Source organism: Coturnix japonica, chromosome 7 (assembly GCF_001577835.2).
Source record: "Coturnix japonica isolate 7356 chromosome 7, Coturnix japonica 2.1, whole genome shotgun sequence".
NCBI lineage: Eukaryota > Metazoa > Chordata > Aves > Galliformes > Phasianidae > Coturnix > Coturnix japonica.
The window spans coordinates 14,264,058-14,290,516 of record NC_029522.1 but is presented as its reverse complement, the minus strand read 5'-3'; the positions used below and the strand labels follow the sequence as shown (position 1 = coordinate 14,290,516).

At 36.7% G+C, this 26,459-nt stretch overlaps 1 long non-coding RNA gene across 1 annotated transcript in view; it reads right to left on the bottom strand.

Moving 5' to 3' along the window:
• LOC107316665 overlaps positions 1–23,342 on the bottom strand; it is a 104,113-nt gene extending 80,771 nt beyond the window's left edge. The window contains exon 1 of the long non-coding RNA XR_001556502.2: positions 23,141–23,342. This is a non-coding gene — a long non-coding RNA (uncharacterized LOC107316665). The remainder of the gene's footprint in view (positions 1–23,140) is intronic.
• Between the last annotated feature and the right edge of the window lie 3,117 nt (positions 23,343–26,459).

Genomic DNA, 26,459 nt, shown 5'->3' with positions numbered 1-26,459 from the left:
GCACTTCACTTTATATGAAAAGGCAGTAAGAGTTGATATACACCAAGGCTCTAAACATCAGAGTTCCATTTTACTATATTGAGCATTTATTCTAAGGAACTGGGTTAAAAACTAAAGAAAAAGAAAAGGAGGAAGATAGATTAATAGTTTATATTTATTGCCCTAAAAGTGTGATCAAGATTTGATTTCAAGATTCAGATTTAACTAATCCCTAGACGGATCATCTAATTCATAAATTCAAGCTGTTGCAATTTTTCCTAGAAAAGCAAACAAAATGCACAAATGTGATTTATCATTTGATCACACTTTAACTGACTACATTAAAGCTGCAAATATTAAAGAACTCAGCCTGTGTACTTCTTGGAGCCAGATTCAGCATGCATCTTAAAGCTAACTGTGTGTGGCAAGCCACAGTCAGTAAGGTTTAAATTAATAACACAGAATTAAATACTGCCATCAAAGCAAAGAGTTAATTGGTTTCCTATTTGTAGTATGACACTGAAATGCCACAAGAGCTCAATGGTTGTTATCATTGCCAGAAAATAAGTGTAGAGTTTATCCAAGATTGAAGAGGAATTAGCGTGCTGTCTTATTGCTTAATAAAGAGCCACCAGCAGCATACTCAGTCACAGCTACAATCATCATCCTTATCAAGGCACTAGCAATTGTTTTATCTACAGTATAATGAAACACTTATTTCTGAGACTTGGGCTCTGCCTCTAAGCAGACACTAGTTGGACTCTACGTGTTAGAAAATCACCTACAACAGATAAATGCATACTATTAGCAGTCCCCCAGAAGGATCTTACCCCGAAAAGTTAACAGAAGAGAGATTTCTCCTTTAAATGTCTTATAAAATCCCACTATAGATTATTTTAGTCTGTTCATTCATTCAGGAAAAAAATTGTCTACTGGATAGGGAAGATGATTTTGGATCATACAAAACAGAACCACACATTTTCTTCATGACAATGGGTACTTTTGGAATGCTTGCATGACTGTAAGAGAATCCAAGATGCAAGCTGGGGAGTAATTTCTGGCCCTGCTAAGATTGCTGCAGGGATAAAGTCAAGGCCTTCCCCTGATTCTCCACCCTGGTGCAGCTTTATTGGCTTCAATCTGCCTTGGTACTACCAGCATGACAGGAGATGAAGACTTAGTGAGAAACGTTTTCTTCTTTTGGTCCTAAAGCTGCCACATTGGACAACTAATCAAAGCAATCTGGACTGGAATGAGAGAGAGACTGTGCAGGTCTTTCCCAGTTTCTGAAAGACTGTGTCTGACAGTTGATGGAACAAGAATTTTCCTTCAAATTATTTTCCATGTACATGTGAAAAAGGATGGTAATCATGGAAAAGCAACAAAACAAGTTTGCCTCCTTAGCATTCTGGCTTTGCAACGATGCTGCAGAAGGACTTACACGTCCACAGAAGAACAGAATAGATAGAGATTAATTTTAGCATTTGATGTAATCCAAACCAATGTACTATGCTACAGCTCAGTGTGTTCTGCTAGGCTATAACAGAGCAAGTTATAAAGGAAGGCAGATACAACATCAGTTTTTCACATTCTTAATGAACAGTGTGAATTCATTGCTTTCAGAATAACAGATGATTTAATTGAATCTGTATAATCTAATGCAATCAATCTCATTTAACTAAATGTCACACAGCCCTTTTCACCAAGAGGCAGTTTATGTACACACACCAAGCAGCAGCACAAGTTTCTGAAACCCTTACTAGTGTTGGATCAGTTTTCACGAGTTGCCCACAAAAAACAGTACCTTTCTGTTTTGTTTCTGACTTAACTGTTAAATACACAAGAAGTGTTTTAAAGCTTATGGCCTAATAGCAGAGAAACAGAAAAATAGAAGCAAAAAATCACGCTGTATTTATATATTCAGCCTGAGATATAAGCAAAGCAAAAGGTAGGAGTGAGTAAACTTTTAAGTGTTCTTTCAATGGCACATTTCTAAATTCTCCACTAAGTATCTCAGATACCATGGGACAGTATAAGTGCTGTTATGAATATGGTTGTCCTATCCGAGTCTCAAAGAAGCGGTATCTCTCTCTCTCTGTAGACATATGGCTCAAGACTAGAGTAAAATATTTAGACATTTTTGCAGCTAAATTCACTTTTCTTGAAACATATGAAATGTACATTCACACACCCCCAAATGCAGTAAAATGTACATGAATTTTTTCAAAAGAGATCTAGGAACCTAAATCTCATAACAGGAGAGTGACACTTTTGAAAATAAAACACAAGATTCTTAAATCACTTTGTCATTTTGAAAATAAATCTGAAATCATTAGTGACCTCAGTGGCCCTAAGCCTCAATCTAGAGAATGACACCACTAGTTGCAATCTACCATTCTCCCTAATTAACTGTCATTTTGTGTCAATTCACAAGGAAGAACAAAACTCACAAAAGACATCATTTCTGGCCTACGCCTTACTTAAAAGTTCTTCATTTTCCAGTCCTCACTTAGCTTTTGTAATTTGACTGGCTCTGAAACCAAGAAAGTAGGGGGATAAGTGATCAAAAGACACTGATTTATGGTTTAAAGCATTAGAACATTTTTAAGACCTTCAAGAGGACAATTTAACGTGTCCCCAGGTGACTTTAGTTTACACAGCCAGCCCTCACAACAGAGATAATCTAGGCAGACGTTGTCTTTGGCAACATTACAGGACTACATTTCACAAAACTGGCCTCTTTGTTAACTGTTTTTCACTGTTTCAGACAGCCACTCATGCATTATTTATGGCATCTGGCATTGCTATATCTTTTCTTTCACCCCCTATTTTATTACAGAAGCATAATTGTGGCTAGAATAAAAGCAATGAAAACACAGCAAATACAGATTTAGTTATCAGTTGTGTGTCTTGTCTTGTCAGAGAACGTAGGATTATTTGGTGTGGGAGTTTGTATGATTTTCTTCCTGGGTAGATTCACTATTAAAACTATAATCATACAATATTTGATCCTCTGAAAGACCTTCTGAGCCTCCCTGAACACTGACTGACTGAAGAGGATCCTGATCTGCAGCATGGGCAAATCCAGGACACTCGCCCTATAACCACCCCCTTATTCACAGTTGACAGTTCAGGTTACCTTAACAAAACTTATGCAATCTACTTACTTTCTTGCAGCCATTTACACACCCCTCTCCAGTACACCAAGAATATAAATGAATAAAAGGCCTGGCATTAATCTACAAAACACCTAGGCACTATCAGCACGTAGAGAAGGAGCACTTTTGCAGGCTATCAGCTGAATGACTTATCCATTTTTATCTACTTATGCAGTTTGTCGAGAACAAATTACACTGTAGGGGTGGGGTGAAAACTGAGTAAATTTGGGTTGATTCATCACCTGTCCTACTTTGCAGATCAATCAGTTAATAATTTCATTGACCTGGAGGATCACTCTGAACAATATATTCAATTCAGTCATGCATTTAGTTTAATTAAGGTTTGAAGATACAGTGCTCTGTTGGCAAAGAGATATTAAATCTGTTTTCTTTCTGCTTTCCATTCATGTGAATTTCCCCTACTGGTTATCATTCATAAAAGATTTTTTATTTTAATTTAGCTAAATTGCCTGCTTCTGTGAAATTATGTGCTATTCTTTGCAGTAAGAATCAGGTGAAAGTCTTTCTGCATGCCATTTGGTAGACATGCTGGAACTGTTAGGTTTCTTGGACTCTTTTGCAATGAGGCTGGGGTACACAAATCTTAGAATCCAGCTACTTGAAAAATGTCTAGGGGTGTGTGTGCAAATGGTCTGGTGCAGAGATGGAAGTGAGAATCACTCAAATGCTGAGGGTACTGTCAGAGAGCAGGATTTACTGGGCCAAAGGCTCTTCCTTACTGACCTCCTGGCACAACTCAGGATGTTCCAGGAGGTTCAGTCATATGTTGTGCTGCCGATCAGGGAGCACATTAAGATTTTCCACTGTTCTTGTTTTCCATGGGCCAGCCTCTTCTTTTGGTAAGCTGCTAGATTTGGCGATCCAAAAATTAACCAGTCATGACTGAATGAAAGCACTGCTGGTTTTAGAGCCATTACTGTCACTGAATTGCATTTGTGTTCAATTACATGCTTTCAAAAATATGAATAGCTGTAAAAATGCCCTATTCTAGAGAATACCAGGTACCTGCAAAGGCAGGAACATTAATGGGGAAGGATTAGGTTGGGCAACTAGCCATATTTTCCTCTGTATTTCCTTGGTGAATTAGCATAAGAAAATCTAGAAACCAGACCTCTGTTGTTATCAAGTGCACTCATCCCTCCTGGACTTGCAGCCAGAGGATTTGGGAATTCCTTTGCTTTGAATGAAGGCTTTACTTCAGCAGCTATGGTTTGAGCTAGCAAATTGGTTAATGGCTCTGTAGACAGACTCAGGACTCAGACAATGTCCAATACATGCATCCATCACTCACTTGCTGTGTGATTGATAACACTTTTTGTTCCTGATGTTTTGACACGCAGTAGGTAGGATTTGATTATGCTAGTTTTCCTACTTTCTTTCATTTCCATAATTTGCTTGTAGTGTCTGTTCCTGGCCTCAGAATAAGAAAGAACACGTAAGCTTCAGATACCTGAAGGGAACTGCTGTATAGTGAAGCTGGTAGTCTCTTTTATTCTTTGCTTGGATTTATTTATATACATGGGAAAATCACCACAGATAAGTTCAATTTTAATATATACCTAAATTGTAAAAAATTATGTTCCCACTGCTCTCAAGGTGTTATCTGAGAAATCCCAGGATATTAATTGTCAGCTGGATAAAACAGTCACAAAGTAATTTCACTCAAATATTAGTGTCTTTAGCATTAATTGCTAAAACATGAATTTTAGCAGCAGCTACATTTGATAGTAGTTCTTTGGTTTCAGAACACTGAGACATCCCTGAAAAGGCCATTTGCTGTTCAGAACATTATTTTCCCCCAGTGCAGAGAAAGGCTGGGCAGCACACAGTTTGTGCTATGGCTGTCACAACACACAGGAGACATGTCTTTATCAGTGATTATTAGCTTTCCTCTTCATCCTTGTATCTGGACTTATTTTACTTGGCTGAAAAACAGACTGGAAGATAGAGACTGTGTTATTGTGTGTGGCAGTATGTGCAAAATTATCTGGCTTTTTTTCCCTTTGCAAAAAGTGCAAAAACATTATTTCTGATTTTGTAGAGTGCTGCTTGAAAACTATATTGGGTTTGCATTATTTCTGTCCTCTAATATCTGAAAAAAAACCAACTATGTATGTAACTTTAATGTCCTTTGCCTCTTTCCAGCTAAGTCTAGATTTCCTAATTCTTTACTTTCTGATGCACGTTTCATTCAAGAAACCTCACACTGTTCAATAGCAAAAAAGATACTTAAAAGAAAAAGATGTGCCATGAGAACCTGGACTCTCACCATGACTGCCCTCCAGATGCGGGTATCCAGGGCAGAGACCTCTTGCTCAGCGTATACACATGTGCAGCACCATTGCTTCACGTTTAGTAACCCCCGGTCAGTCCTCCCTAGATGCCATTCTGACCTCATCTCACTGCAAGTTTGTTCTTATTAGGGGCCTGATCCATCAAAGCACTTAAGCACATGGTTGTAGGTTGTAAACCCACCAGGACTTTTTATAACCCTGTAAAGTATGTAGAGTGTGTACCTACGGCACTATAAAAGATAGGTTTAAGTGATGCCTGCGATAAGAGCTAGCCTTTTCTTTTCAGCAGTTACCCTCTGTAACACAGTTCCTGCAGATTTTCAGCATATATTTCAAACTAGGCTGGTTTTGACAAATCGACTGTTTATTTTTAGGTGTTTTGTTTTGTTGTTTTTTGTCTTTTGCACCTGTCTAGAAGAGCATCTATACCTAATAAATTTTCAAGATATTCTTCCTTATCTGCATTCCTCAAAAAAACCATTTAGATTCTGTTGGACACTCTGAAGGAATACTTAATAGTTAAAATTTTTCAATTCAGCTTCTTAAAAAATTAAAGCAAATAAGAAAACAGAACCATCGTAGTCCCTGCAGATACCACAGAGAGTACATCCCAGGGATTGTTCTGAGAGCAGAATTTCACCCAGTGCAGAATTTTTATTTCTGTAAGCACTGAAAATAAAAAGTAATTAAACCTCTGCATATTCCTTGTGTACTATAAATACATTAATAAAATAGGCAAAGAAAACCAACTCCTAAATTATTAGCAGTAGTAAAATGCTGAATATTGAAATAGTTTAATTTATTCATTTATAATTTTTATCAGGCTTAAATAGGCCTCTAGGAGCAATTTAACTATTACAATAACACAACTGTTCAGTACACTCAGCAGTTAGATACAAAGATATCTTTGCACAAAACCAAACAGCAAACTACTGGCAAAATCCCACGTTCCAATGTAAAGAGATGATGAATTTACACAAAGGCAGCAGACTGTTCTCTCTTGCCTCCTTTATGAATGAGTAACTTCTGTATTTCAGTGTAAAAATTACTGGGCAGTGAATCAGTGCCTCAGTTTCAGCTGGGATGGAGTTGTTTTCGTTAGAGTGTTTAATATGATGCTGTGTTTTAGTTCTAGGAGAAAAACAATGCTGATAACACACCAATGTTTATAGCTGCTGCTAAGTGGTGTTGTACAGAAAGCCAAGAGCATTCTCAGCGAAGGGCCCAAGGATTAGGAACAGAACAGAATTAGGACAGCTGACAAAGGGATATTTCAAACTATATGACATCAAGCAGAAGAAGCTTTGAAGGGAGTGTGTGTTCATCTCTCTTTCTTACACTGCTTGGAGGGCTAGCACCACATTCATCAAGGGGTGGTGAGCAACTGCTTGTGCATCACTTGTCATTTACATTCACACACATATACAGAGTCATAACTATTTTCCTTTTCTCTATCTTAGTAAATAGTTTGATCTCAACCCACGAGTTCTATTTTTGTTTGTTTGTTTGTTTTCCTGATTTTTCCCCCCATCACACAGGGAAGAAGGGCAGTGAGTGAACCACTGTGTGGTGCTCAGCCACCTGTCAGGTAAAACCACAACAATCAGTGCAATAGGTCTGGTCGAATGCCCACAGGAAGAGATAAGCTCTAATCGTAAAAATTCCGGGTAACCAGGGTTTCTGAAAATTAGCATATACAAAGTGGAAACCTAAGCCCAAAATGAACTTAGATCTGTTTTGGATATATTTAGAGAAAACTGGTTATGTCCAAAGGAAAATATAAAGAACAGATATTAGTAGCAGAGACAAGTGTACATCCTTTAGTCTTGGTATTAAATAATACATCTTCAGAAAAAAGGGTACTCGTGTCTAAGGAAAAACCTAGAACACTGTGTATCTTATCCAACATAACATCTCCAAGAATTTCAAGTGGTAATTATTCTTCCAGATAAGTATTGGAAAGCATTGAAATGAATGAATACCTGCTGTTACACTCAGAATTCTACCAGTAAAAGACATCTAGTATCAAAGTAGGGAAAAAGGGAATGGATAAGAGATCTGAATAGTCTTTGTAAAGCTGTACCTTAATATACTGCTTATATTCAATTTGGGAAGGTTTCCTCCAGAAATATAGTATCATATTTAAAGGTTGAAAGGGATCTCTGGAGGTCTGTAGTCCAAACCTCTCTTCAAAACAGGATCAATTCCGATGTCAGACCATGTTACATTAGGTCTCCATCTGGACTGATCTTGAAACCTCCGTGGCTGGACACTGCACAGACTTTGGCCATCTCACAGAATCACAGAATTATCAAGGTTGGAAAAGACCTACAAGATCATCTAGTCCAACCATTACCAATACTTCTCAGCTAAATCATATTCCTCAACACAACATCCAAACGTTTCTTGAACACTCCCATGGTCGGTGACTCCATCACCTCCCTGGGCAGTGCATTCCACTGCTTGATTGTCCTGATGCCATGAGTCCAGAACCACTGCAGGAGTACCAATGAAAAAATCTGATTTCATAAACTGCCTCCAAATCACCATGAGGAAAGGCCATTTATGCATGCCCTGCAGCTTGCATTTTATTTACTTCTTTAAAGAGAGGTAAAATCTGCTCACTCTGTGAATACAGTTGCTATTACTTTTGGTAGAGGCTCCCTCAACAACCAAGCAAACAATATACTTTGTCATATTTTGAACATTTCTTAACTAAGAGAGCTTGAAAGAGTTTTCTAATTTATGTAAATTCTAAGGTCACCACCTGAGGGTGAAAGCACAGAGTTACTGACTTAGGCCTTCATCTGATCTAACCTTAGATGCATCTGTCCCCACTGAAAAGCATAACAGTGCCTGGACATCAGATGGCTGCTGCAGAATCTACTGCTATGTTCACCCCATTCCATGGATGAAATACGTCCCCTGGACACACCTCCAGTGCCATCTCCTCAGGGAGATGTTTAGAATATTCATTATATGAATATGATGATGATTCACATTCTTTTTTTTTTTTTTTTTTTTTCCTTCTCCTTTTTTTTCTAAACAGTTTTTAGAATATTTTAGTATTCTTTTTAAAAACATGTCTTTAATTTAAATTTTAAGATACCTTCTGTCTCATACAGTTTATCAATCAGGTGTCTCTCTACCACACGTTTCTGACTGAGGATGGATGTCTGAAAACCTGAATGCTTGGAATTTTCTGTCAGTGAAGGAGGTCTAAAATTTGCTTTGAGATCCCTCTCAGAATTTCATAAAATATTCTGCATCCTTGTAGAGCATAAACCATTAAGTAGACTTCTAATATTTTGTAAGATGCCAAGAAATCATTTACCATCAAGAGAAACTTGCTTATGTATAGGAATTGCGTAGTTTATTTTGTAAAAAGGAATATAATAAAATCTAACAGGGAAGGGAAATCGAGATATCTGTGGAAGACTTTTTCACTGTTGCCATAGTAACCTCCTTAATAAGCTGGTAACCTTGGTTAGGGACAACCCCATAGGCAAATGTGAAAATTTCTGTCAAAATGAATACACTCTCAGCGTTTGGCTTTTTACATTGTTTTTGCAAATATCCCATTATTCTTTTCTTTGTTGTCTTTAAGAAGCAAAGAATCTGTTCCAGCCATTGCTCCAACTGTTTAGAAAGTATGTTTCAGGTACAGCATGTTTAATTAGGACTTAACAAGGTTGGTAGAAAAAAAAAAGGTAACCAATTTGGCTTGAATGTTCATCCAAAAAATGTCAAAAGCATTTTCAAGAATATTAAAACTGCAAATTTAGAAATGATTGCAGAATCACTTGACTACTGCCTGCTCCTAGCAGACCCAGCTTTCAGTTTGTGCAAAGGCTGCAACTGGGAGAGAGCTAAGAAGAGAGAGAAAGATTCTGAATTTACATAATCAGAATGAGGGCCAACTCAATCCAAGTTCAAGTAGTAAATGCCAAAGTTTGGGTTCAAACTACGTGTGCTAGTTTTTTGTACTTAGGGGAGAAAGAGGAGACGAGCCCTTGCACCAGGGGCTGGTGTGGGGTCGTGGGCCCTGAGTAAGTAGGAAAATGAATGGAGACCAGGCAGGCTGTGGGTCTCAGGTAAAAAGTTTGGAACCATTAACCTAAAGAGAAAAGCACCCTATTTCTACAGTATTTGAACACTAGAACAAAGCAGCGTCAAAAAAATAAGGGTTTGCAGTAGGTGATGAACAAACATAGGATGACATAATGTCCTGGCTGGACCTAAAGCTCCAGTTCTGCACAAAATGCACCTACTCAACTTCAGCATCTCAAAGCTGTGACTAAATGCCATAAACTATATAATTTTCCTTATTTTTTTATTTTTAACCTTTTTCTCTTGTGAGGAATACGTGAATGGATAATGTGCAAATGTCACTCATCTGGAGATGAGATAGCTACCAACTATTAAACCAGTTGCAATACTCTCAAAGTTAATAATAACTATTTTTTTCATGCCTTATTGACTTCTAATAATCTCTGAGGTGATTAATGCGTAAGAAAGTATGTATGTGTTGATGACAGAAAACAGAATGAAGTGTACTGATTTATGGCAACTCTTCATTAAGTTTAAAAGCATTCCACTGTGATGAAGACATCAACCATAGGCTGTGGTATTTTCACACTGCAAAGGAATAGTTAAGGGCAGGAAGACAAAAAAAGAAAGCAAAACAATGTTTTAACTTGAATTCAAGCCAGATTTCACAAAAACAAGACCCTATTCAAATCCAACGAAGTAAAACGTGAAAAGTATCTGCCACTTTTCCCTGTTAAAGGCACGGGTGAAATGTATCTACTTATGCATGTGCTAAAAATGTTGCTACATAAGCTTTACTATATTGAATAAATATAGTTAACTGTAAATTTTTAAATCTTGATTCTTACTCTTTATTATCTACAATTAAATCACCAATTTAAGTTATAGAAGGATATTTTCATATCTTTTGCATTGTGAAGTTCTGATTTGTATTTTTTAGTTACAAAGAACAGTCCAAGCCCCCAAAATCAGACTAAGTATCAAGGTGACACTTTAGGCTATATAACAGCTTTGACAAAGATACTTCTGGAACATATCTTAATGAGCTGGTAGAAAGGAGTTATGTAATGCAGCTATAGGTTTTGGATATAGGGAGCACAAAAGAAGCAAAATGGAAGTACTGCAAACTTTTAATTCAAAAGGAAAATTCCTTTTAACTCCAATGGGATCAAGATTCTGTCTTGTGTTCTTAATTATTTCCTGGTGAGTTTTACACAAGTGAATATTACCAGCAAAATTCAGGTCATTAACACAACTGCCTCAACACTGAAAAAGACTGAATGCATGCTTGTTTCCCAAATGACATGTGGCCCTGCAGTCTGTGCACATATGCATCCCCATGTAATAGAGCTGAAATTCTTCATAAGCATTATCATCAGTCATTTTTCTCAGAGGAAAACGAGCACAGTATGTCATTACGCTTTAGGATTGTATCACAGTTTGGCTACTAACAGGCACTGGGCCAAACTCCAGAAAAAATCAGAATATATTTATTTTGGAAGCTTCTTAAAACAGGAACTCTCTCTTTTGTGGTACTTAGCACACTGTCAGCACTTACAAATACAAACAAATAATTAAAAATCTGATATTCAGTTTTGGCAAAATGTTCTGAATATCTGTCTGAAGAGGATTAATTAGGCAGCTGCATCTCTCTGGACTTCAAGCCTGGATGGCTCCTGCCCCCAGCATTTGACAGCAGTACATCTGGGGCTCCTCACACCAGAACCCCCCTCTACAAAGTGTAAAGTATCCTCTGAGCAGTGAGGCAGGAACACTCTGCTTTCTCACAGGTCCACACCGTCTCATAATTGCCTTAATGGTCTTCTACTTTTTACTTACAATTAAAAAGATTGAAAAGGACATTATTTCTTCCTTATCTAATGGTGTCTCTGATTCTCTCTCACATACAACAGTGTATGGCGCTTTTTCTTAAAAAAAAAATAAAATAATAACAAATAGTTTTTCTATCTTCTGAAATTTCTAAAGCATTTCTCATACCTTTAACGGACCATTTTCAGTAGTACAGGGAAGCCCTCCTTGATTCTTCTTCAGTCTGATTAAATTGTCACAAACACTTAACTCCTATCTTAACAGCCCTTGCTGAAATGAACAACTGCTGGTATTTTCTTTAGTCTTTTGAGGTGACTCCCAGCCACCCATGGGCACTTGCAGAGCATGCATAGATGTTGTCTTTTTTTCTAGGAATTAGAGTTGGAAAAATGCTGTACATTAATTAATATCACCACTAAGACACCATACTTCTCTGTGATGTCCAGAGAGGAAGTTTTAGATGTATTTCAGTTCTCTAGACTCGTCTGCATAGTTATGCTGCTCCCAGTAATCCCAAGAGTTTTCTCCATGTCCAGTCAGACCTCATTCACAGAGGGAGCACTGCACCTTTCCTGCAGCTGCCCACCATTAAACTTTCAGTATGTCTATGGTGCAGAGCAGAGCTTAATGTATGGATGGAGAGTGTACTATTAAAGTCATTACGCTGCTCTGTTTTTGAGGACCCTTAATAGGTTTGAGGTTATTTATGCAATGAACAGCTTTCATATTTTCTTCTCAGTTGCTTATGATACAATGTAAGCATCGCTGCCCAAATGTGCATTTCCACTTTCTTTAAGCATTTGACACAGCAAGGATTTAAAAAATATTTTTATTTCAATGTTCTGATTATTTGCTATCAGGTCTAACAACCCTTTTTAATTTTTGTACGTGACTTCAGAAGAGGGATTTTGTGGGCTCAAGTAATCCTGAGGTAAGCAATCACTAGTAGAGTTACTGGGTTCTGTACACATACAGGCATATACTGAATAAGGTTTTAAGAATCACACGGTAGTTTTAATATAGCAGTATAATCCCAGATTTCATCTACAGACTTTGCATCAAAATAGATATGAAATTAATCCCTCTGTCTAGTAAGATTTCCTTGGAAAATACTAGATCATAATAAGCATTGCCAGTAGAAAGATCTCCTGATAATTCTACTGCTGTAGATACTATCTCAGTCATTCTGATGCTTCTGCTTAATAAGGCATAAAGTCTGTCATGATAAGTGTATGCATCTTTCCTGTCAAAATCCTGAGGAATGAATCATCACAGTTCTAGACTAGACCTCTTTAACCAAGCTTACTGCCTTGGATTTGTTTTTATTCATGTTTATTTTAAGTACAATTAATAGAAACAATTTGGTTTTGGATCTTCAATACTAGGTTCCATCCCACCTTCTTTTTGGTCCATTTTCTCATAATTTTCACTGCTAGCCAGTGAGAATCCTTCTCTTCCAGCTACAGCTAACTCTGCAGTGGTCTGTCTCTAGCAGAAAAAATTCAACTCTTCTTCCAAAAAACTAACATTTAAAAATTGACTGTATCTTGTTTGTTTGATATTATATCAGAGCACAAGGAGAGATTAATTAAATATTAACTCCAGCTAATGATAGTAAAGACTCTCTTACACAGATTGTGACTAAATGATTTTGCTTTAGAACAGTCACAGAAGTCTAGAAGAAAAAATCTTTCGTAAGTAGAATGACAACTATTCACTCCTTCCCTAACCTGGAAGACAGCACATTAGCTTTACATTAAGTAAATATCAGTAGTAATATTAAACAAAGTTTAACTGTTGTCAAAAACTGTCAATTATCTACTTTATGCCAATTCTTTACGAGTGCTACTCAAAATAGTGGCTACTGTTATTATTATGTCAGTCTCTCTGACTTCTAATTTTCTGTATTGGTAAGAAACTTGTAGTTTATTCTAGGATACAAGTTGTCATTCCAGAACAAGAACCCTTAGATGGTGTTGGGACTCAGTGATCTCCTAGACTTCTGGAAAAATTATTTTGTCTTCTCCTAACAGCATTTAAACAAATCCTGTCCTACCAGGCAAGGAAGAAGTGACTTCTCAAAGACTTCTCAGACACTTTACTTAGTTCTTTTTCTCCATTGCCATAAATCCTGGTGTGGAGATTATAAGTGACCTAAGACTACTTATTTTCTTTTTTCTTTTTTCCTTTTTTCTTTTTCTTTTCTTTCCCTTACACAATGAACTGTGACCATGTTACTCACTGGAATGCTCACACATCATTCAAGTATAAATGTCCTGTTTCTGCATGGCTTATTTTCACACCATTGTTGGGTGCTAAAATACTTTTACACTATTTATAAGGCATGGGCATTGTAACTAATCTATCCAGTCTGTTACAGGTATATCAAAGAAGAAAAATTTTCAAGTAACCATGTATTTGTGTAATGCTGTGGGTACATACATTGGAGCCAGACATGTTTGGCAGATCCTAACACATTATTTGAATGTCAGATTAGCTGGTAGCAATGTTCTATGAATTCTATGATGCATAGAGAAATTGAGACTATGCCTAAATCTGAGTCTGTGAAATGATCCAAAAAAACATCTCTTAAGAGAAATTTACTTGCAGAATTTTGGGACAACAAAAGTCCATGATTTTTGTCCACACTTAGTGAAAAAATTTAGAATTCACCTCCCTATGGTCTACAAAGACCTTGCATAATGTTTGGCTCTGGACCTCACATACTTTCTTTACAAAGGAATCGCTGTCTGTTTCCTGAGTGGGAATGCTAACTTTTGCAAGCAAGCTCACAATGTGCGTGTGTGTGTGTTGCCCCACAATTTTGAGCCGTGCAGCCCAGCACTCCAGGCTGTTAAATAAACACAGCATGGCTGCTGGGGCACACAGCCAAGGCTGAGGCCGGGAGGAGGGGATGAGGCTGGGAGGAAATAAGAGCAAATTCCTCTGAAATGATCTGACAGGAAATGACAGAGTGTCAGCCTTATATAACCACACTGCGAGAGAGAGAGGGCGGGAGAAGTTCTTCCTAAACACAGAGCAGTGCCAGATCTCAGTAGGTGAGGATGATGAAATAATAAAGCATTTCCCGTGTGTGTTTTTCATTAGTCCTGTTTTGTTTTTCTTCCAAGTGCTGTGGAAACAGAACAGAAGCCCATGTTTCAGCCAGGATTGCAATGGCCTCCTCCCATGGGAATAGCAGCTGCATAAATAGGAGGGAAGCCCTCAGTGGAATTGCTTCCAACACCTTTCTAATGGAAATAATGATTTGCAAAGTCCAGTTTATACCTTTGCCACGTAATTAGTAGCCAAGATTAAAAACATTGTTCCAACTCCCAGCATCGCTGAAATCTGGCAAAACCTTAAATATTCCACTGTGTTCCAAGAAGGTAGCCCATAAGTGATCATTGTAAAGACAGTCTTAGCCCGTTCAGTCAAGCCCTTGAATCAGTCAACACTTATTATATGGAAATTAACCAGTTTGATGTCAATTAGTGGAAATTTGTTAGCAGACATAACCTATGAGATGTTTTATTTTGAATTCCTTGGTCTCCCCACTAAAGCTCCCTAAGATGGGGCTAAGGACCCAGCCACACACTTCTGAAGGTCTAGAGTAGAATTAATTAGAAAAGTGGAATGAAGCTGTAGTCAAACACACAAAAACTACTGTCTATAAGGCGCAAGAAGAACAAGGAACTGGATATCAGATCTTTCTCCTGGAAGGAATCAATTTCTAGTCACAGATTTGGGTGCATAACAGTCTGTTCTGTATGTGTCAATACTGAGAATATGGAAATAAAAAATGTGTATCCAGTGCAATGGCAATTTGTATCCTCATTTTGCACTACTTTAAAAGTCCTTTTCTGCCACATTCTTATATAGTATATTCTCATATTAAGAAAGAAATAGTTTCTAAATTAAAAAAACACCTGACTTGATCATTAATTTTCCTCCTAAAAAAAACTAAATAAAGGAAAAAAAAAAAAAAAAGAAAAAAGAAAAAAGGAAAAGTCTAGCTACTCAAGCCAGAAAGGGTGATGAAAGATTTCCTCAACTCTTAAGAACATTACCTGTCTGGCACATGAGGCGGATTTGACTTTACTTTGAATTCTAACTTTTGTTTAAAATTAATAAAGTACCCTCACATACCCTTCTACCTGCATATATTAGCATTCAGTATGACAACCTGGTGCTATACAATTCAAATTAAGTATTAGCACTGTGGGTTCAATCTCAAAGTTTTACAGCAATCCTAAAACACTCACAGCTAAGAAAGAAACACAGGATCAGAGTCTTACTATAATATGGAAAACTCCCGACAGACTTGAAGCTGGGGTTTCCACTTAGCTTATGCAAACTCCATTAACTGACCATGACATATACAGCATAGTATCTTCCTGCACAGATGAGTTTACATCTATGATAAGGACCAGTAGACATTATGCAACACCTGTCTTTACCAGCATTGAAAACTTGGAGTTTAAAAGAAATGCTAAATGTTGCCTTCTAGACAACAAGCTCACCAACTGGTTATCTACAATTACCTCCAGCCAATGTCACTGTGGTACCTAGAGTGCAAACTTATACCTAATTTGAACTATCTCTTAAAACTAAGTTATAAAAAAATTCCCAAGTATTTTAAATTGCCAGAATTATTTTCTTATGCTTGTTTAATTTATAAACTGTTATTAAATGAGCCATCAAATGTAGTGCAGTACAATACTTCCAGAAATTGACAACGTAGACACCACTGTCAAAATATAATGTCTTTCCTTTGATACTGATGGGAGTTCGGTAACCTACATGATCAATGCAATTTATCACTAGATTCAAGCAGTGACAGCACCTCAAGAACAACCTGATAAAGTTGCAATTATATCTTGACACTGTTGGCCATCCAAGCTTCTACTATTTCACTAGTAAGAACCATTCTAAGGCCAGGAACCTCTCTTGGAGGGGTCATATTTATGCATGATCACATAACTATGTTGTTGAAAAAAAAAGCATGCTCACATAAACTAGATTGTTTCTCCACCCTAGTTTAAAGAAATTTAAATGTTAACAACAATTACTGTTCATTTACACATTTAGTAAATTAGTCGTGTTGTTTTAAATTATGAGTGGACCTTGTTCTTCTCAAAATTAGAGACAGCAGTGCAATAAATGTTAAAGCATTAGAAGTGTACAAAGGGGCATGAATTTATTACAAGGATATCTAGAGATTGTTCATTTAGTAATGTGTCCATGTGTGGGTGTTGAAATACACATAAATGATAGTGAAGTACGTTCCATTTATGTAAAACAAATTTCACAATCAATATGTTTTGCATAAAAGTTTTCATTATATGGAAAGGTAGTATGAATCTTGCCCTGAAGTATTTTTCACTTTATGGAGACTACAGCTAAACTCCTGTTTAGATAAAATGTCTGGATAAATCCTTGAGTGTGGAGTGGTTTATGGGAATTTTGCTATCCATGCTAATGGGTGCAAGACTTTCATTCTGGAATTTTATCTCTGGAGTTACTGAGTCTCCCTCAGTAGTCTAAGGGCATATTCCTCAATCAACACACAACTTTGACAAGAGGAAGTCTGGTATGTTTACTGGGGATCTAGCAGGATATGTCTTATAAACGTATGCTGTTAGTTTCCAGAAACTGTAGACTTGGTCTTGCAGTTCTAACATTAGGACCCTGTCACAGGACTCAAGTAATATGTGCTACTATGTCTTCTCAGTTCATGTGGTAAAATGGATGGTTGTGGAAACATCAACAAAATGCTATCAAAATAAGGATTCATTTTTTAACAAAGCACATTATTTCTGCTAAACAATTACCACGATCAGGTGATTGATGTCAAAGTCTACCAGTGGATCTAGAAGTCAATTTATGCATGATCACATAGTTCACTGTAATACCACTAGGAAAAAAAAAATAAAAAAATGATGCTAACATAAAATAGACTGGTTTTCTGCCCTCCTTTGGGTGAATTTAAATCTTAGCAATAAATACTGTTTAAAAAAAATTTTTATTAGTCATTCTAGAGTAGCTTGTTTATTCCTGAGGTTATGAAAATGGCCTGCCTGTAAGCAGTGGGCCAAATTCTAGCAATATGATTATACATGCAAGATGTAAGACTGACAGATGAAACTATCACATTATCATTTTTGTTTCTGTTCCATTTTTCACACTAGCAAAGTACATTAAGTGACAAAGCCTTCAAGACCAGAGTACAGAAGACAGGATCCCAGAGACATTACTAACAGTCAGCAGTGACCCTTTTCTCTCTCCTGTCATGAAATAGAGAGGCACTGCAAATAATTTTTAAAATTCATATATTGAAAGAACAGAGCTTCCTGTATCCTTTACTGCCTTTGCTAACTACTTCATGAAGACATTATATTAAATTTTTGAGATAATATATTATTTTTTCTGGCACTTAAAACAAATTTCTATTTATATGAACTAAGATAACCTGACGCTGTGGAACTCAACATTTCTAATGATTTTATACTGTACAATTTGAAGGTTTCTATAACTTGCAGCTCAAATTACTGTGTAAATCCTGCACTAAAGGCCAACTAAAAAACTATTCTGCTGTTCCTTGTTTGTAGAAACTAGAGAAGTAAGAGCAAATGTGCTACTATACCTATTTGCCACGCATTAATAAAATCTTAGCAGCAGCTAAATAACAATATGCAACACTAAAAACATGAGGTCAGATCATTTTAAAATAAGAATATCATAAGATATAGGCTATTTAACTAATGATATCTTTGGTGCTCGAAGCACACGGGACTGAGTCAGAACTTCAGAAAAAGGGGAACAGTTATTGACCCCATGTCAGTCAGAGGTGAGCCAGTGAGGTATTGGCACAGGCTGCCTAGAGAAGTTGTGGATGCCCCATCCCTGGAGGCATTCAAGGCCAGATTGGATGGGGTTCTGGATGATCTGGTCAATAGCAATCTTGCCTATGGCAGAGGGGATGGAACTAAATGATCTTTAATACACCTTCCAATCCAAGCCACTCTATGACTCTAAGGCTGATTCTATGATTTAATGATTTTATCATTTGATGATTCTATGATTATAGAATTCGATGTCAATTTGCTGCAGAGCAAGATACACAGCACCTTTAAGATACCATGTGTCAGAGATAAACCCAGGAAGATTTAAAGAGAGTTTTAATTTGGTTAAATTTAATTATTTTAATTCCTATTTTTCTGAACATTAATTTCAGAGATAGTTTGTTTCTGCCATTGCTCTGATCTGGAGCAGGCTCAGAAGAATGTTATCAGGTGAGATATCAGCTACTGCTCATTTGCTACAAACATACGAGGCAACAAAGAATTGAATAGATTAAAGATCTCCTCTTCATCTGAGCTGATTGGATATGAAATAAATAAGCTCTACAGGGACATTCTCTAAGCACTAATAAGAACACATTTTGAAATCCCGTGCCTGAGGGCTGGGACACAGCTATCATCATTTTCACTCATAGCTCAAATCACTGCATTTTCATAAGGTGAGGCACTGTCTCTTTGACCGTTTCAGATTCCCAGAGCATTTGGGAGACAGTTTGTAATTCATTCAGCAAATTATTGACTAGACAGCAATCAAATGCCAGGGATCTCTCTCAGGGGTCTGGAACTCAGCTCAGTTGGCAGGAAGAAGGAGACAAGAACAGCCTTAAAAGGGTGCCCTGGTGCATGGCATCTTTGGTAATTGAATGTTCCATTAGATTAAAAGGCATTCAGGTGCCCACATCCTTAAAAGACATTACAGTAGTCAGGAATTTGTGCATTAACCTCATTAACCTGAGCACACTCTGATGCACAAAAACAGTTAACTCTATGTCTCTTTAGGGTTTCTCCTACGCTCTGGGAACAGATTGCTGCCCAGGTCCTTTGGCTGTGACTCGGATCTGCCAGTCTGTGGGGAGAAGGAGGCAGAAGAAATACTGCAGCCCCTCTAGGGTGAAGTGTCACTGCAGGACAAGACATGCTGAGCTTTCTTGTGTCATAAACAAGCTGCTGGGAGGATATACAAATTTTCAGTGTTGGCAGCTTTGCACTCACAGTAGAACATTATCCTTCTGCACCAAAATACAAGTGCGCATTGGCCAAACAACAAAAGATTTACTGCTTCTTCAATTTGTTTTTAAATACAGCTTGACAAATTTAATCAAAGACCACATACTAACAGAATAATTTATGGAAAAATCCTTTAAATGCCCTGGATTTATTAAGTCTACGGGTGACATAAATCAAATATGGCAAAAAAGAGGAATTGTGTTTGAGTGCAAGATATTGCACCATGTTTTACCAGATAGCTAAAATGGTGGTAGCTATTGTACCATCTGATATTAATTATTATAAAGTGATTTTTAGATACACAACTCAATCTCCTGCATTTTGATTCATAGGTACCATTGTTAAACAGCTAGTATTGTTCTTACCTTCACAAAAAGCTCAAATATATAGCATGAGAATACACTGGTATAACTACCTATCACGTTGATCTACGTGTTGAGATGAAGAATCCACAAAATGCTAGTTACTGCGCCTGGACATTATAAAGTACTACACTTCTTGGTTTTCTTTTTCCTGAAAACGTAGCAGAGGATTTTTGAAGTGGAAACTACGAATTCCAAGGAAACATTTAATATAAAAAGAAGAAATGATGAGCATACAGTGAAGTAGGTAAGCGATAAGAACACAAAGGCAACAAAAACAGGTAGAAAATGTGACAGCAAGTTGATCTTAACTTTAGTGGACTGGAGAGAAGGAAGCCATCATATGGCTCTTTGCATAGTTGGCTTTGCCCCTGAAATACAGACCAATTGCTCTCAAGCAGATACTGATAACCAAACAGATGAGCTTTTCCAGCCTTGTAAACCAAAATGCTGCATCAACTCAGAGCTCTCTCTTATTCTGTCAGTAACGTGGTGAAGATATGAACAGGGCACAGAATGGCATCTATGTATGCTGCCACACCTTGTGAGTACTCCAATCCAGAGAAGCTCCCAAGTTGGCAGTTAAAAGATGTCCTCACCTATAGTACTTTTTCAGATAGCGCAATACATGCTGAGTGAAAATCAGATTTTACCCCAAACACAAGTCTTCTGTCAAGTGCAGAATTTCTCTTTCCTGCATAAATTCCTCTGGAAACACAAATTCTGAAATCCTCCAAAAGCCACCCTGTGTCCCTATAAGTTGTCCTTTGCTGCTTTCTAAATTAGGCAGCAAATACGCATTCTGATTTGCACATAAAGGATCTGTGGCAAAAATCATATTTCTTCCATGTAATTGGTTTTCTTTTAATCCTGACCTTAATGTATATCATCCTTGATGAACTGCTTCAAATAGGCTTTGAACTCAGATTTTTTTAAAACGTTAAATAATGAAAAAATGCCATCTTATTTTACTGCTTACATCAAGATTCAGAGAGATGAAGAACAGTGACAGCAGAGCTGTTCACCCATAACCCTGGGACAGCAGGTAAACTGACAGTGTGTAATTACTAAGAGGTGATATTAAGTTAAAACATATAGCTAAAGTAATGCTATTGCATATGCATCCCTTGGTTTTCAAGGCAGTGTTTAAAATAAAAAACCTTCACTGAGACAGAAAAACTGCTATAGTTATATCATAGCACACTGAGTTGCAAACCTTTTAATGAAAGACATAATTCTTCCGCTGTCTGCATCATACTATATTCTCATGCAAAACACTTTAATGCATCGTGTAAATTATCTAAGACTTTCTTAGTATGTATTACATTTCTTAATCATAGATATTGGGTGTAAAAAAAAGAGAATTATGTGACATGCTGCAAACAAATTGCTTAGTGTTAGCATATACTAGCTGGGTCTATATCTGAAAAATGCATGCATAGAAGGCTTGGAATTTTTAAAATGGGCAGTATTTGCTTCTAGGTGTATATGTTATCAACAAAGCAAGATGACTAATCTGAAATGATGGCAGTCTGATTTTCAGCCAATATCATCAGTTTAAAACCAGATCTAGATTAAGAGTTTGGGTGATGTATTTATTCTGAATTTTAGAATAAGCTCCATAGCTGGAAGAGGATGTATATAAATAAACCAAATGATTTCATCTACTTTTTCCATTTAAATACATTTAGTTTAGCAATAAAGTGGTTTTAAAAGCAAATCTCATTTTCAGCAATGAAACACTTTTGTTGCCAAGTTAGTAGACAGGTTCATGTTGTCAGATTCTCAGCAGCTGAACACCATCAGAGCTTGAAAGGTGGACAATATCAGCACCTCATCACCTGCGGGTAGTTCATTGACTTCCCTTTTGAAAAGAATATCTGATGAGACATACTATCTAATTTTCTGCCAATATTGACTGACAATATGCTTATTTATATTACCTTCATATTGAGTAACATGGAGTGCTACCCAGTGGATTAAAGTTAGCATGGTCAATATTATTTATTTCATAACATTTCATTCTAGTGGTTATGTATGGGACATCTGTTCTGAATGCAGCAGTTTATTCCTGCGAGAAGCATATGTCCAAGACTATCAAACAAAACAGAATTTGTGAAGGTTAAACTCTTGCAGCCTTTGGAAAAAATATAAATACATATTCCACTTAAGAGCACAGAAGAATAGGACCCCTCTAGACTGGCAGCATTAACATGGACCTCTGGGAATAAGACACAGATGAATGCAGACACACTAGGAAAACTAGTGTCCAGCACTGAAAAATTGACTGATGGCAATCATCATAGTTAACCACTGCAGATATGCTGTCCTGTGTTTAAGCTCTTGGCTCTCTAAAGACCAACTTTCATGTTGTTTTTCTATGCATTCTTTGCAGCTAACATACAAATACCGGTGCAGATTCTGGGAGGTGATGAATACCTGAAGCTTTCAACATGTCCATAATATTATTTCAGAGATGTTCTTCAGATCTTACTGGTTTTTGAATTATGTGTATTCACAATCTGGGACATAGGCAGGGAAATGACAATGACAATTATACCAAAATATGTCCTCCATAGCATTCCGTGCCCAATTTCTTTCAGTAGACAAAACCACAATAGTGTAGTGAATGTAATTATTAAATACATGGCATTAGCAATTATAGGCAAGCATGAAGATATTTATATGCAACGAATTTTAAAAAATCCATGAGTGCTGAAATGCACATTTATATAAAAAAAATAAACCCCTTTATTTTAATTAACACAGATCTTAAAAATTGTTCATGTTCTTAGTGAAATATAAATAGAAGTAATATAAAATAAACAATATCAAAAGACAGTATCAGATTTTCAACAGAATGCAAAAGGGTCTAACAGGAATTGCTTGCATATCTATCTTCTGTTGTTTTTTTATTCATACTCTGGATGAATCACAGGCTGATGTTTGTGGTAGTTATTCATGACATGTCTGGTGGTGTTATGACCTTCCCTCTTTTATTGGTTTATTTGATGTTTGTGGTATTTTATATAATTGATTTATGCCTGGTGATATGTTTGGGTGCTTTCTAGTAATATACAATAGTGATTGTATGTCTGTAAGTGATGTTACATATTGCTGTTTGTGAGCTTCCTTGTCCAGGCCGCCACTGTAAATAAAACTTGTTCTCAATAGATTTTTATGTGGTTAAAGATTTTGACTGCTTGAGTGACTGATTGATTGACCGGAAAACACTTGCTATCAGGACAGTGGGCTATCATGGAAAAATGTGTCATTCATATTTCTAATGCACAATAAAAACAATTTTTCATCTTTTAAAATAAAATAAGGTATTAAAGCAGCAAAGAGTTGCCTACCTTTCTCGTTGGTGGTCCTGATGTGTGTAGCTTCCCACTTCATTTCAGAGCCTTCTTCCTCTGACTGACAGTACTGTTGCAGCATATGGATTATTAGTCTTTTACTGAAGATCCTTTCAGAAAGTATACTGGAATTGTCTTTTTCCAAGTTTCTTTCCTTCTTCTTCTTCTTCTTCTTCTTTTTCTTCTTCTTTTTTTTTTTTTCTTTCTTTTTCTCCCTCTTGTCTCATTGTTTTCTTCTCTGTTCTGTTCTTCCCATTTATTTATTTATTTATTTATTTTTCTGGTGCTTTTTTCCTGTATTCTTTTCTATATTCTCTTCTTGTCCTTTTTCCTCCCTTTTCCTTCTTTCCTCCTTTCTTACTTGTTCTGTCATGTTTCTAAGAGAGAAAAAATACATAGGAATGAATAATCCAGCTCCTACAGTGGTGGTTTTCAAAGACAAAATTCAAATTCCTTCTGTCATATGCTGACTGCACAATCTACTCAAATTGATTTAAGAATAAGGTATGGCCCATGCTTTGAACTTCTTCAGAACAACCTCTAGAAATTCTAATAATTATAAAACACACCCAAACTATTTTGCACTGTCTGGAAAAAGACTACCAGTTTTTAGTTCATTACTGTCCACAAACTTATGCTAACCAGCACTTGCAATTTCTACTCAGATGTAGAAGAGTTCATAGAAGATGACAAAAAGCACAGATCTCTCTTGGTTACACAGCAACCTGTTATCAGTATCTCTGTTATAAACTCTCATTTCGTTAGCATTTCCTGAGTCTGATTAGCAGATGTTTGCAGGTCTTGGACCAGACATTATTTGATTCTATTTAAAGTCAAGACACTGTTTCAATTTCTCAACAAAAAAGAAATGTTTGCCATTGTGCATTCTTTGGCTCTCTGACTAAATGAAAGCTCAGCACAGGCTGCAGGTACAAATTAGCACTATTTTCAGCTTTTCAAGAGGAAAAAAGGAAAGAAAGGGAAGTGTGGGATCTTTTGTCTGACCAAGGAGAAACCCAATGAGACCAAAGCACAATATGTTAAATTAAAACCATTTAACAGCAACTGCTTTTCTCCGTTCCAGGCATGTTGGGTCATGTTAAACACCACAGCGAAATGATGAAATACACTGTTAAAAAAACAGTTCACTCTCTCATTTCAGTTGACAAAATGAATAAAACTATCAATTTTTTTCTTGCCAAGTTTGTTTTCATTATGTTGAATGGGCTTGGTATGGTCATAGCGCCACAAAGGGATCATGGCTTCTCTTTTGTAGCAGCAAACACTTGGGCCAGCTCTGCCACAACATGTGGTTGTGAATTTTGTGTGCACTGACTGGTTACCAAGGATCCCTATGTAATGCAGGAGAGAAGAAAGGAAGCTCAAAACTCAGAGACTTTCCAAAACTCATTTCCAACATATATGTACAGAGGATACGGATGGCGGTATTAAATATATACCGAGTTCAGCACAAGTGGCTATCCAGTTTCTCCATTGTTTGTACTACTTAAATTGCAATCATTTGACAAGAGTCTGGGAAACCAGCATGGCTTCCACTTTATCTAGTAGAAATGGCAAGAGGCTTAGGATTTCACAGATTTGACTGGATTTTACTTCAGTTATAAAACAACAAAAGAAACAAAAAAGTGAAAACTAGTGGGTTTCTTGACTTGTTTAAGGATCAGAAGAAAATATGAATAACTAAATTCATAAGGAATTTTAGAGTACATGTGACTTTAGAAGATTATAACCAGTTAATGGAACAGAAGAAATCTGACAATCTTCAGAACCTTTGCATCTCACAGAATCTGTCGGCAAATATCACAGGAGATTGTCCCTGCAAAGGCAGGAGCTGGGCTAAGCTCACTGACCTTTCTTTGTATTTATCTTCCCTTTTCCTTCACAAATAATAACATAATAAATATGATTACATTTATGTTTCTAATAAAGTCCCTGAAAGCGACATTCCAGCCCTTACAGGATGGTATGGTAGTGGGAAGGAGAGTAGGCCAGAGAGAGTGAACAATGCACAATGAACAATGACTCAACATTTGACAACTGGAATTAGCAAACATAACTTCCTTAAGATGCTATTGCAAGAATTATTTCTGTATACTGTACATTCTTTAAGGTAGACATAGCAGTGGACAATTCTAACTAGCTAATATAACACCATAAGCTCCATAAGGACCACTTTCTGTACAGATTCATGTAACGTAAACTTCTGGCACTCATAGAAAGCAAAATAAAAACCCCCAAAATGCCCCATCTTTGATCTGAAGAATATATATTTTAAGAGCTGACAAGTGAACACAGAGTTACCATGCCAGATTGGATCAATTATCCTTCAAGCTGAGCATTCTGCCTTCACCAGTGGCCTAGGTTAGGTGCTTCAAAGAAAACAGCTGGCTAATTACACAATGTCCTACATGGCAAAAAGGGATGAGAGGACTGTTTCTTATCCCTGTGATCAGCTAACACCCTGGAGTATGAATTTGATGGCCCCTCCTAGTACATAAAATTAGAAATGATATTATTGGTCATAAAATTAAGAAGTCCTTTTAAAAATCCCATTACAGTATTTAACACTTTGACCTCCATAGGTTAACTACCATTCATGCCTTGAAATGAACTATTTCATGTTTATTTTTAAAATTATACAGTAAATTTCTTAAAGTCATTAATGCTAATAATGGAAAAACATAGTCTGTGACATTAAAAATGATACTTTAAGTTTCTGATCCTGGAATTCTGGAAAAAATATTTGGCTTTATTTAAAACAACCAAAAAAACACAAAAAACAAACAGATTTTCATTAGAAGTTACATAAATGAGCTTCTTAGACAAGTAAATATGAAAATAAAGCTGTAGTTAATTTCATGGGGTAAATAATGTACTGATAGGTTTTGATCTAATTAATGTTCACTTACCTTAAAAGGGTGCTTACTCCCACATAAATAAAACTTCATTCTCTTTTTGCCCTTCCTTCATTTTTGTGAGTATAATTCAGGCATTGAAGGCACTCAGATAAGACAGCTCTGAGAGGGCCAGAGAGAAGGCACAGAATGCCTTGTGCAGGCTATGCTGGGCTGCTGTGCCCACTGCCACCCTGCCCTGCAGACCTGGGGAAGCTTACTTCAGAGTCTTTTTGGTTCAAACAATTATGTAACATAAGCACTGATTTTAGAACACAAACAAACATCCATTGAGAGAAACCACCACTGACTACAGGGTTTTTGCTAAAGATCTAAATCTGAATCACAGAGAGATTCTGAATATTTTTTAATAAGCTTCCTTTTTTTTTTTTTTTTTTTTT